The following is an 11,976-nucleotide window of genomic DNA, read 5'->3' as shown; positions in this document are numbered from 1 at the left end:
CCACCTTTGTTTCTGACAGATGGCACCGAGGACGGTGCAAAGCCTTAAGTGTGGGGAGGTCGGTCAGTACCTGACTTCTAGAGGTAATTTCTCTTCCGTAAACACCAATAAATTAGGATATTTAGTTAGTTTTTCTTTTGTAGAATAGGATAAATTGCATAGTAATAGATTAGTTGCATGCATGTTCTACTTGATTGAAAAGACAATAAGTTTCTTCCAAGACTCTATTTTTGGAACAAAATTTCACTAATTTTAATTAAAACTTTTATGTTAAATTTGCTTGAAGTTGTATTTGAAAAATGATTTTTGAGCTAAAGAACACACAACTTGTGAGATTCGAGCCTTTATGCATGGTTACACTATTTAACCATAATTATTTTATTCTTCTGTGTTTACTTCTCTATGATTGTAATCTATATTTTGTTTCATCCTATATGTCCAATGTTTATTATATTTATATGTTTGCATATGATTGAGGCCATTAATTGTTTAGCTCACTTATCCAAATTAAGCCTACCCTTTCAATTACCTTTGTTAGCCACTTTGAGCCTTTAAATCCCATTTATTCTATATTTTACCACATTACTAGCCTTAAGCAGAAAAACAATTATATATCCCAAACTGAATCTTTGGTTAGCTTAAGATAGAATTATGTGTGCTAATATAATGGGAAATTGTGAAAACAAAAGATAATAAGGGAATGTGTCATGATAAAATAATGGGAATTTGGACACCTACTCATGTGAAACTATAAGAATTAAAAATCTATGTGCATTGATAAGCTATGTTTATTTTTATGTTTATGTTAAAAAAAAACCAAAAATATTCAATAAATAAATAAGGGGACAAAATTACCCCAATGTTAAGTTAAGAATTCAAAAATCAATGCATGTATGATAAAATTAAGATAAAAAGTTGATACATGAGTGTGGAATGTGAAAGGGAAATTCTGGGTAGCTAGGTATGAATTCTAAAGTTATATCGAATATATATATGTTATGTTATGTTAAAGCTTGGGTTAATTAAAGATTCAGTTTATAAGCTTACTTAGCCATATATGTATCCTTACCATTACCTTAGCCCCATTACAACCTTGAAAAGACCTCATGTTGTTTGCATTGGTATATTAAATGTTGTTGATTGGTTAGGAGAAGAACAAAAATTAGTGAGCACGATTAGAGAAGGATAGAGTGATTGCCCTATACACTAGAGAGATTAGAGCATACATACATCATCAGTGAGGGTTCAATGCTTAAAATTCTATGTTCCCTGCTTTCATGAGCTACCTTCTTGCATTTTTATCTGTTCTTACTGTATAAGAATTGAATTGGTGGAATTTGATTTGTAATTATTTTGAAGAGCTTATTTACTATTGATCAAGTGGACAAGAATCATATAGTTGCATTCACATATATAGGTTGCATTGCATTGCATGAGTTTTACATTTTCCTACTCATTTATTTTATCTCCTTTAACTAAGCATGAGGACATGCTAATGTTTAATTGTGGGGAGGTTGATAAACCACTATTTTATAGTTTATAATATGTTTCATTGTGTGGTTTTATCATGATCTTTACCCACTTATTCATATGATTAGCATGCATTTATACTTCCTTCCTAAAATTATTACATGATTGAAAACTTGCTTCCTAGAGACTTTTAATTATGTATTTTAATTCTCCTTTATTCCATTCGATGCCGTGATCTGTGTGTTAAGTGTTTCAGGCTTTATAGGGCATGAATGAGTTGGAGATTGGAAAGGGAGCTTGCAAAATTGGAAGGAACACAAGAAATTAAGGAGATGACCAGCGAAAAGTGACGCGGCCGCATGGCTCACGCGACCGCGCGAAAGAGAGGAAATCGCAGTGACGCGGCCGCATGGCTCACGCAACCGTGCGGATTGGAATAGCACAAGTGACGCGGAGGCATGGACGACGCACCCGAGTGGCAAGCAAAACGCCGAATGATGCGTCTGCATGAATGACGCGATCGCGTGACATGCGCAATCTGCATAATCTGCAGAATTCGCTGGGGGTGATTTTGGGCCCTGTTTTGACCCAGTTTTTGGCCCAGAAAAGCAGACTCGAGCTAGAGAACATGCATAAACCAAGGACAACATTCATTCTACACAATTTTTAGTTTTTAGATCTAGTATCACTCCTCCTCTAGGTTTTCTCTCTACACATTCATAGTTCTTAGGATTTTTATTTCTATTGCTCTTTGCATTGGGATATTGAGAAGAGTTATTACCTCATCAAGACTTCGTCATTCTAGTTCGTTTTATTTACTTGGCTTTACTCTTCCATGTCCTTTAATTTACTCAATTTTACTATTGGATTATTTTAGAATTTATTAATACAAGAATTAATTTTATTTTTAATTAATTACTTTGAGTTTTATTTATCATGTCTTTCTTTAATTCCCTTTCCTATGTTATGAGTTCTACATTCACAATGAGCGAGTAGTTCCCCAACTTGATGGGGAGTTGATTGAAAGGAACCCTTGAGTTGGGATGCTTAAAAGAAAAATTGTAATTGGGTTTTGTTGTTGGAATGCTCTCTAGTCACTGACACTAATCCTTTTCAATTAAGCGGATTGGAACTTGTGAATAGAAACAGTATTCCAACTTGTTTGACTTTCTCTTACCTAGTAAGGGATAACTAAACAGAACAACCTTCAATTATCAATTAATCTTGAGAGTACTTCAACAAGAATAGGGCTTCCAACTAATCTACTCCCAGTCAAGGCTTTTATTTAACTTACTTAATTTCTCCAATTTAATTTCCTATTTATTTAACTCAAACCCTTTTTTGAAAACATCTGATTGATAAAATAGCACACCTTTATGCAACTCGTTGGGAGACAACCTGGGATTCATACTCCCAGTATTTTAATTTTGATTTTTGTGACAATCCTTCTAAATTGATAAGCGAATTTCTGGTTGGTTAAGAACTATACTTGCAACGCATATCTCATAACAATTCTTAATTCGCCAATTTCTGCCACGTCAGCTGCCTTGTGCGTGTGCACACAAACAAATTTTCTTCTTGTGTATACGTGATGACAAGTCATCCTATGCTAGTTTTACAAGCATTTTTCATGTTTCATTAGGTTTTATGCACTTTCTTGCACAATAAGTAAGTGATTGGAGTGGATTTTCATGATTATTTTGAATCAATCGAACATCATTTATTTTACACAAAATCATAGGTTTTATGTTAGAATTAATTGATTTCATGAATGATGCAAAGACTTTGTGAATTTTGGTGAGACTTTAATTGGTTGTTTGGTTTCTTGTAGGTGAAGAAATGAAGAAAATGGGGAAGCAATCAGGGAAGCGTTACATTCAAATAGAGAACGCCACGCTTAGGAACACAAACAGCTAGCCTTCACTTTGGAAGTGAGCGCCACGTTCACTTTCTTAACTTTTTCGTGAATTTTAGCTTGTTGCAAAGGACTTATGCTGTCCGTACAGCGTAGGTGGCGCTCAAAATGGTAACACAGCGCTCACTAAGTGAATGCTAGTGAGGAAATAAGCGCACCAAATGGTGCTGCGCTCGAAGAAGCAAACGTAGGGCTCAAATAGAGAGCGCTAGTGAGGAGAGGTGCGCACCAAAGCGCACGTGAAGGGGCACACCTAGGCTAATGAACGTAGCGCTCATGAAGTGCACGGAGTGCACTACTGGAAGGAGAACCAAGCCACCCTTGACCCACTTATTCAAGGCCAAATCCAAATCAAAAGGCCCACTCAAAATTTTGATGACTGAAAATAGAAAGTGTATAAATAGAAGCAATTTTGATTTGAGAAGGACCTTACTTTTACCTTTTGCTCTCTTTTAATTTTCTTTTTTGGATAATTAGAGAATTTGGGGAATTGGGATCAGATCTAAGTTTTCTTTCTATTTGTTCTTTCTTTTGCAACTTCTATTTTTTGCTTTGGGTTTTGAACTCAGATTGAAGAACTCCACTGAAATTCTTCATCTGAGAATCATCTTTTAATTTTCCTTTTTATAGTTCTAAGAATTGGAAATTGGATCTAAATCCTTTTTTCTGTTTTCATTTTATTTCTTCTGTAATTTCTTCTTTACTTTTTGGTCAAGAGAGTAATTGAGATCTAGATTTGCTTGCTATTCTTGTTACTCTCCTGCAATTGTCAAATTTCTCTTTTAGGATTTCATAATTAAGCTAAGCTTTCATTGATGTTTTGAATTCATCTGTAATTTGCTATTTCTGTTTTGCTATTGAGACCCTGATCTGAATCTCTTCATCTCATAGTTCTCTGATTTACCTCAATTTACATTTTCCAGCTCAATTCTGAATTCCAGTACCCAAATCCCTTTACTCTTCATGCAATTTATGTTTCCTATCAATTTAGATTCAGCAATTTAAATTTCTTGCACATTAAGTTTTAGTTATTTACCTTTCTTGCAGTTTAAGTTTTAGCTCTTTTACTTTCTTGCACTTTAAGTTTCTGTAATTTACTTCTTTTGCACTTTAAGATTTTGTCAATTTACCTTCTCCCTTTTATTTTCTTGCAATTTTACTTCTGTTAATCGAATTTCACTCAAATCATCAAATATTTACTTAACTAAATTCATCACCTAACTAACATTGCTCAATCCATCAATCCCTGTGGGATCGACCTCACTCTTGTGAGTTATTACTACTTGATGCGACCCGGTACACTTGCCGGTGAGTTTTATGTGGAATCTAATTTTCACCCATCAAGTTTTTGGTGCCGTTGCCGGGGATTGATTTAGATTGACAATGATTAAGTAGGGTGATAATCTAGATTAAGCATTTTTCTTTGTTTTTGTCAAGCACATTAACTGTTTGAGTTTTTGTTTAAGCTAACCTTAACCTCACTCTAGCAGTAGAGTGAATTGCTTTTGGTTTCTGGTTTTGTGTGTGTTTCTTGTTGTTTTGGTTGCATGCCAAGAGGAAGAAGAGGTGAATCCACTTCTTTTGATCCTGAACCAGAGAGAACACTCTTAAGGTTGAGAAGAGAAGCAAGAGGGAAGGGAGTTGTTGGAGAAGAAGCCTCGAAAGAAGAAGACCAAGAGATGGAAGGGAATGTCCCTAATCCACTAGAAGAGGTGGCTAATAATAATGGCCAGCCTCAAAGGAGATTTCTAGCCTCCTACATCTTCTCCAATGCAAGACACTGTGGGAGTAGCATACTTACTCCAAATGTTAATGCAAGCAACTTTGAATTGAAGCCTTAACTCATTAATCTGGTGCAGAATAATTGTTCCTATAGAGGAGGTCCACTTGAAGATCCAAATCAGCACGTATCCACCTTTCTGAGGATATGTGACATAGTGAAGACAAATAGTGTACATCCAGACATCTATAAGTTGCTGCTATTCCCATTTTTATTAAGGGACAAAGCTGCCCAATGGTTGGAGGCATTTCCAAAAGAAAGCATCAACAATTGGGAGGATCTAGTGAGCAAATTTCTAGCTAAATTCTACCCACCTCAGAAGATCATAAGATTGAAGACAGAGGTACAAACCTTCACCGAAATGGATGGAGAGTCACTTTATGAGGCCTGGGAAAGATACAAAGCCTTGATCAGGAAGTTCCCCCCAGAGATGTTCAATGAATGGGATAAACTTCAGAATTTCTATGAAGGATTATCACTGAGAGCTCAAGAGGCCTTGGATTACTCTGCTGGAGGTTCAGTGCAGCTCATAAAGACAGCTGAGGAAGCCCAAAATCTCATAGACACTGTGACAAATAATCAATACTTCTATGCTCATCAAAGGCAACGCCAACCAGCTGAAAGGAAGGGTGTATTGGAGCTGGAAGGTGTGGATACCATTCTGGCACAAAACAAGGTGATGCACCAACAGATTCAATAACAAATGGAGATGATGGCCAAGAGGATTGATGGTCTTCAAATTGTAGCAGTGAACACTATAAATCAACCACCAGCTGGGTGGGGGCAAAATGAGGAAAACTATGAAGAGCAGCAGCAAGAGCAAGTTAACTATATGCACAATCAAGGTGCTGGTCAGAATGAATTTCATGGAGATACCTACAACTCATCCTGGAGGAACCACCCCAATTTGAGGTGGGGAGACAACCAAAACTAGCAGCCTTGGCAGAGAAACTCAAACTAGAACAATTCCAGAAACACAATCCATCAAAACCATCAAAACACTAACCAAAACCAATACAGAAAACCACAAAACAATCAACCCCAACCCAACTACTATCCACCCAACAACCCATCCACTAACCAAAATAACTATCATCCACCCTCAACATCCCATAATCAACCACAACCACCCCAAGAATCTCAAAGGATCTCCAACTTGGAGATAATGATGGAAAATATGATCAAGCATCAAGAATTGGCCCATAAGAACCATGAAGCTTCACTGCGGAATCTAGAGAGGCAAATTGGCCAATTGTCCAAGCAAACAGTGGCTGAAAGAGCACCCAATGCATTACCAAGTGACACCATTCCCAATCCCAAAGAAGAATTCAAAGCAATCCAATTAAGGACTGGAAGAACCTTGGATAATGGCAAAGAAGCTAACAAGAAGCCTGTGGAGAATGATATTGGCAGCAAGAAGAAAGTAGGAGAAAAAGACAAGCAAGACCAAGAGAAGCTCAACGAGAAAGAGGAACAGCCACTAGTTTCAAAGAAGGGAAAGCAAGTCATGGAGGAGTAATCATAAGAACAGAGGAAAATGGTGAAGCCTTACACACCTCCTCTGCCATATCCTCAAAGATTTCAGAAAGAGATCAAGGACCAACAATTTCCCAAGTTCCTAGAAGTTTTCAAGAAGTTGGAAATTAATATTCCACTTGTTGAAGCATTGGAGCAGATGCCACTATATGAAAAGTTTCTCAAGGAACTTATTAACAAGAAGAGGAGCTGGAATGAAAAAGAGACAGTGATCTTGACCCAAGAGTGCAGTGCTGTCATTCAAAGAGGTCTCCCACCAAAACTCAAAGATCCTAGGAGTTTCATCATATCTTGCACCATAGGCAACATGACCTTGGAAAAAGCTCTCTGTGACTTAGGAGCCAGCATCAATTTAATTCCCCTCTCACTAATGAAGAAGCTTGCAACAGAGGAAGTCAAGCCCACCAGGATGTCACTTCAAATGGCTGACAGATCACCCAAGATACCAAATGGAGTTGTAGAAAACTTATTGTTGAAGATTGAAGAATTTATTTTCCCTGCTGACTTTGTTATCTTGGACATGGAAGAAGAAGGACACAGTTCAATCATATTGGGATGACCTTTCTTAGCAACAGCAAGAGCCATCATTGATGTGGAGAAAGGTGAGATGACCCTCAGGGTGCATGATGAAAAAATGATCATCAATGTCTTCAAGGCCATGCAGTATCCTCTTGAGAAGGAAAATCACATGAGAGTGGAATGATAGAAGAAGTGGAGGAGGAGCTACTGGAAGATAACAATGAAGAGGAACAAGAAGAGGAAACCGGAGAGGAACAAGACTTCACAGAAGAGGAAGTAGCAGAAATTTCCTCCGAAGGCAAGACAGAGGAAAGTCCAAAACAAGAATTAAATCCTCTTCCCCTTCATCTCAAGTATGTATTTCTTGGAGAAGCAGAGGCCCTGCCAGTGATCATAAATTCTTCCTTAAACATAGAAGAAGAAATAAAGCTGATTGAAGTGTTAAAAGCTCATAAGACAGCCTTGGGTTGGACGATTGATGATATCAAAGGCATAAGCCCTGCCATCTGTATGCACAGAATACTGTTGGAAGAAGATTCAAGGCCTATAGTTCAACCCCAAAGAAGGCTTAACCCAACCATGAAGGAGGTGGTTCAAAAAGAATTGATGAAGCTATGGAATGCTGGAATCATATACCCAATTCTTGACAGCTCTTGGGTGAGTCCAGTACAAGTACTGCCAAAGAAAGGTGGCATGACTGTCATCTTCAATGAGAAGAATGAACTCATTCCCACAAGGACCGTGACTGTGTGGAGATTGTGCATCGATTATAGAATACTGAATGATGCTACAAGGAAAGATCACTTTCCTCTCCCATTCATCGACCAGATGCTAGAAAGATTGGCTGGCCATGCATATTATTGCTTTCTGGATGGGTACTCTGGATACAATCAAATAGTGGTGGATCCCAAGGATCAAGAAAAGACTTCCTTCACCTGTCCATTTGGAGTCTTTGCTTACAGAAGGATGCCCTTTGGGCTATGCAATGCCCCTACAACTTTTCAAAGGTGTATGCTTTCTATATTTTCTGACATGGTGGAAAAATTTTTAGAAGTTTTCATGGATGATTTTTCTATCTTTGGCAATTTATTTGATACCTGCTTACACCATTTAACTCTTGTCTTCAAAAGATGCCAAGAAACTAATCTAGTATTGAATTGGGAGAAATGCCATTTCATGGTTCTTGAAGGGATAGTTCTTGGGCATAAAGTTTCAAGCAAAGGTATAGAAGTTGATAAGGCTAAAATAGAGAACATAGAAAAACTTCCTGTACCTGTTAATGTGAAAGCAGTAAGAAGTTTTCTTGGACATCCTGGTTTTTACAGGAGATTCATCAAAGATTTTTCAAAGATAGCAAAACCACTAAGCAATTTGCTAGCAATTGATAACCCATTCACCTTTGATGACAATTGCAAGAATGCCTTTGAGACTTTAAAAAGAAAACTCACTACAGCACCAATCATCACACTCCCAGATTGGGAATTGCCTTTTGAACTTAAGTGTGATGCAAGTGACTTTGCAATTGGTGCTGTATTGGGGCAAAAGAAAGACAAGCTGCATCATGTTATATACTATGTCAGCAAGGTGTTAAATGAAGCACATAAAAGTTATACCACCACTGAGAAGGAGCTTTTGGCAATTGTATATGTATTTGATAAATTTAGACAAGACTTGATTAGTTCAAAGGTTATAGTATATACTGATCATGTTGCTCTCAAGTATATCATGTCTAAATAGGATTCAAAGCCAAGGCTCATTAGGTGGGTGTTGCTGCTACAAGAATTTGACATTAAAGTGAGAGATAGGAAAGGGAAAGAGAACCAAGTGGCAGACCATTTGTCAAGGCTATCACAAGAAGCTAACCAAGATACACCACAACCAGTGAATGAAAAATTCCCAGATGAATACCTTCTTCAATTCCAGTAGGAACCTTGGTTTGCTGACATTACAAACTATAAGGTGGGAAGGAAGATTCCTCAAGAGTTTACCAAACAACAAGTGAAGAAGCTGTGTAATAAAGCCAAGAAATTCTTGTGGAAAGAACCATTCTTGTTCAAGAGGTGTCTAGATGGGATGATTAGAAGATGCATCCCTGAAAAGGAGATGAGAGACATATTGTGGCACTGTCATTGCTCAGGTTATGGTGGGCATTTTGGGCCAGAAAGAATAGCAGCCAAAGTACTTCAAAGTGGATTTTATTGGCCAACCATATTCAAGGATGCTAGAGAGTTTGTTCATCAATGCAATGAGTACCAAAGAGTTGGAGGATTAACAAGAAGGAATGAGATGCCTCAGAACTACATCCTAAAGGTTGAACTCTTTGATCTTTGGGGCATAGATTTTATGGGCCCTTTTCCACCTTCATATTCCTTCAAATACATACTTGTAGCAGTAGAGTATGTCTCAAAGTGGGTGGAAGCCATAGCAACAACCACATGTGATGCACAAATTGTCCTTCAATTCCTTAAGAAGCACATTTTTACTAGATATGGAGTGCCTAAGGGTCTTGTCAGTGATGGTGGTAGTCATTTTTGTAACAAACTGATGGAGAAACTACTTCACAAATATGGGGTGATGCATAAAGTAGCCACACCATATCACCCACAGACCAATGGCCAAGCAGAGCTTGCAAATAGGGAGTTGAAAAGAATTTTGGAGAAGACAGTGGGGAACACAAGAAAGGATTGGGCCAGAAAATTAAAAGATGCTCTCTGGGCATACAGAACAGCCTTCAAAACTCTTATTGGAAAGTCTCCTTTTCAGTCATTATATGGCAAGTCTTGTCATCTCCCTGTAGAGCTTGAGCATAAAGCTTTCTGGGCCACTAAACTCCTCAATCTTGATTCTCAAGTAGCAGGAGAGAAGAGGCTATTGCAATTAAATGAGTTGGATGAGTTTAGACTGGAAGCCTATGAAAATGCTAAGATATACAAGGAAAAAGCTAAGAGATGGCATGACAAAAGGATCTCAAAGAAGGAGTTCAAACCAGGACAGCAAGTACTGTTGTATAACTCCAGGTTCAAAGTTTTCCTTGGAAAACTCAAGTCTAAATAGACTGGTCCCTACTTGGTGACAAAGGTTCTTCCTTATGGAAGCCTTGAATTGCTAGATGAAGCAACAAAGAATAATTTCACAGTAAACGGTCACAGGGCAAAGCATTACTTGGGAGGCCATTGGGACAAAGAAGAGAGCATTCATGAGCTGGGATAAACAAGAATGAAGGATGTCAAGCTAGTGACATTAAAAGAGCACTTGTTGGGAGGCAACCCAACCAGAGGTAGTTTTATTTTCCTAAACTATTTCAATAAAAAGGTTAAGTAGACTTATCTGTATTGCAAGGAGCTAAGTTTGGTGTTGCACACCAAAATAATTTAAGGTGAATGAAGGATGCTAAGTTTGGTGTTCCACCAAAAATCTCATTTATAAACACATTTCAACCCTCAGCATAAATGGTTACTAGCTCCAAGTAATCAGGGAAACCACTAAACCATTGTCTGTTTTCTAGTTTTTAGTTTTATTACTTTTAGGAAAAGCACAAGGTTTCATGTAACTGATGCATTATAGACAGTAGCAAGGGACTAAGTTTGGTGTTCCCTCACCAAAGTAAGTTCAAGAATCTACAATAATTTATGCATACTAACCATCTACCTAAGTGCTTGGAAAACAAGCAACCTCCAATAATTGTGCAGAAAAGACACTCAGCCTCTTAAAAGAATCATCACCAAGGAAAATACAAAAGTAAAAGATGATGATGACAAAAGGAAAGCTGCAAGACACTCCTGAGAGGTTATATTGTCACAAAATTCACTCTGTTTTGAAATATTTTGAATAAGAAGCTACTGTTTACCTTGATACTTAGTGCAAATAGTGAAAAATTTGATGTCTGTTAAATGCACTAGTTGAAATGCTTATTATCACTCATTTGCATTAAATCCATGTCATGTTTCTCTTTTGCATCAATAAGAGAAAATGTTTGAAATATAAAGTGATTGTCCAATGTGGTAGGAATTAAAATGAAGTTCAGTGGTGGTAATTGGTTGATTGGATGATAAGCTCAATAATAAAAGCTGCAGAATAGAATGTTCTTTGTAGTGTGAACTCATTTGCTGCTATAAAACCTTTTATTAATGAACATCCTTAGAAAATGAGGAAAAGTAAGAAGGAAAAAGAAAAGAAAAGCCATGGATTGGCAACAAACAAATGAAAGAAACAAATAATAAGGCTAGACACCAATAGCTTGGACCTTAGGACATATGCTTGTGGCGCTTCTTGTACTAGGATATGCTTGGACAATTAGGTTCTGAGGAGTCTTTTAAAACTTGGTAACTTGGATTAACTAATCCGGGATTACCAACCGAAAGTCCATTATCAAGAGCAACCTAGTTACAAAGCATTTAGTGACCCAAAGAGGGGCTGGGCATCAATGTTCCTAAGAAGAATTGTGAGCCAAGTGTCTGTAGTGAAGATGTGTTGAGAAAAATTGAGCCAAAAGGGCTGCTGCAACACTTGACACTGAGCTATCATTGAGAAATAAGTTTCTAAGCAAAAGAAAGAAGGAAAAATCTAACAGGGATCAATAAAAGAACAAGGGATTATAGCAGCAACTCTATTGAATCCTCAAAGAGACATTTCATAGCTGACACCTAAGAATAATTGAGCTGCATTTTGTCTGCATAAAACCCCATGAACCAAATTTTATTACCTGCGAAATAAGGACATATATGCTTATTTGTTTTATTTCATTTCTTCTCATGTT

The sequence above is a fragment of the Arachis ipaensis genome, chromosome B5, assembly GCF_059453495.1.
Source record: "Arachis ipaensis isolate K30076 ecotype BB chromosome B5, ASM5945349v1, whole genome shotgun sequence".
Taxonomy (NCBI): domain Eukaryota; kingdom Viridiplantae; phylum Streptophyta; class Magnoliopsida; order Fabales; family Fabaceae; genus Arachis; species Arachis ipaensis.
Note: the sequence above shows the minus strand (reverse complement) of the source record.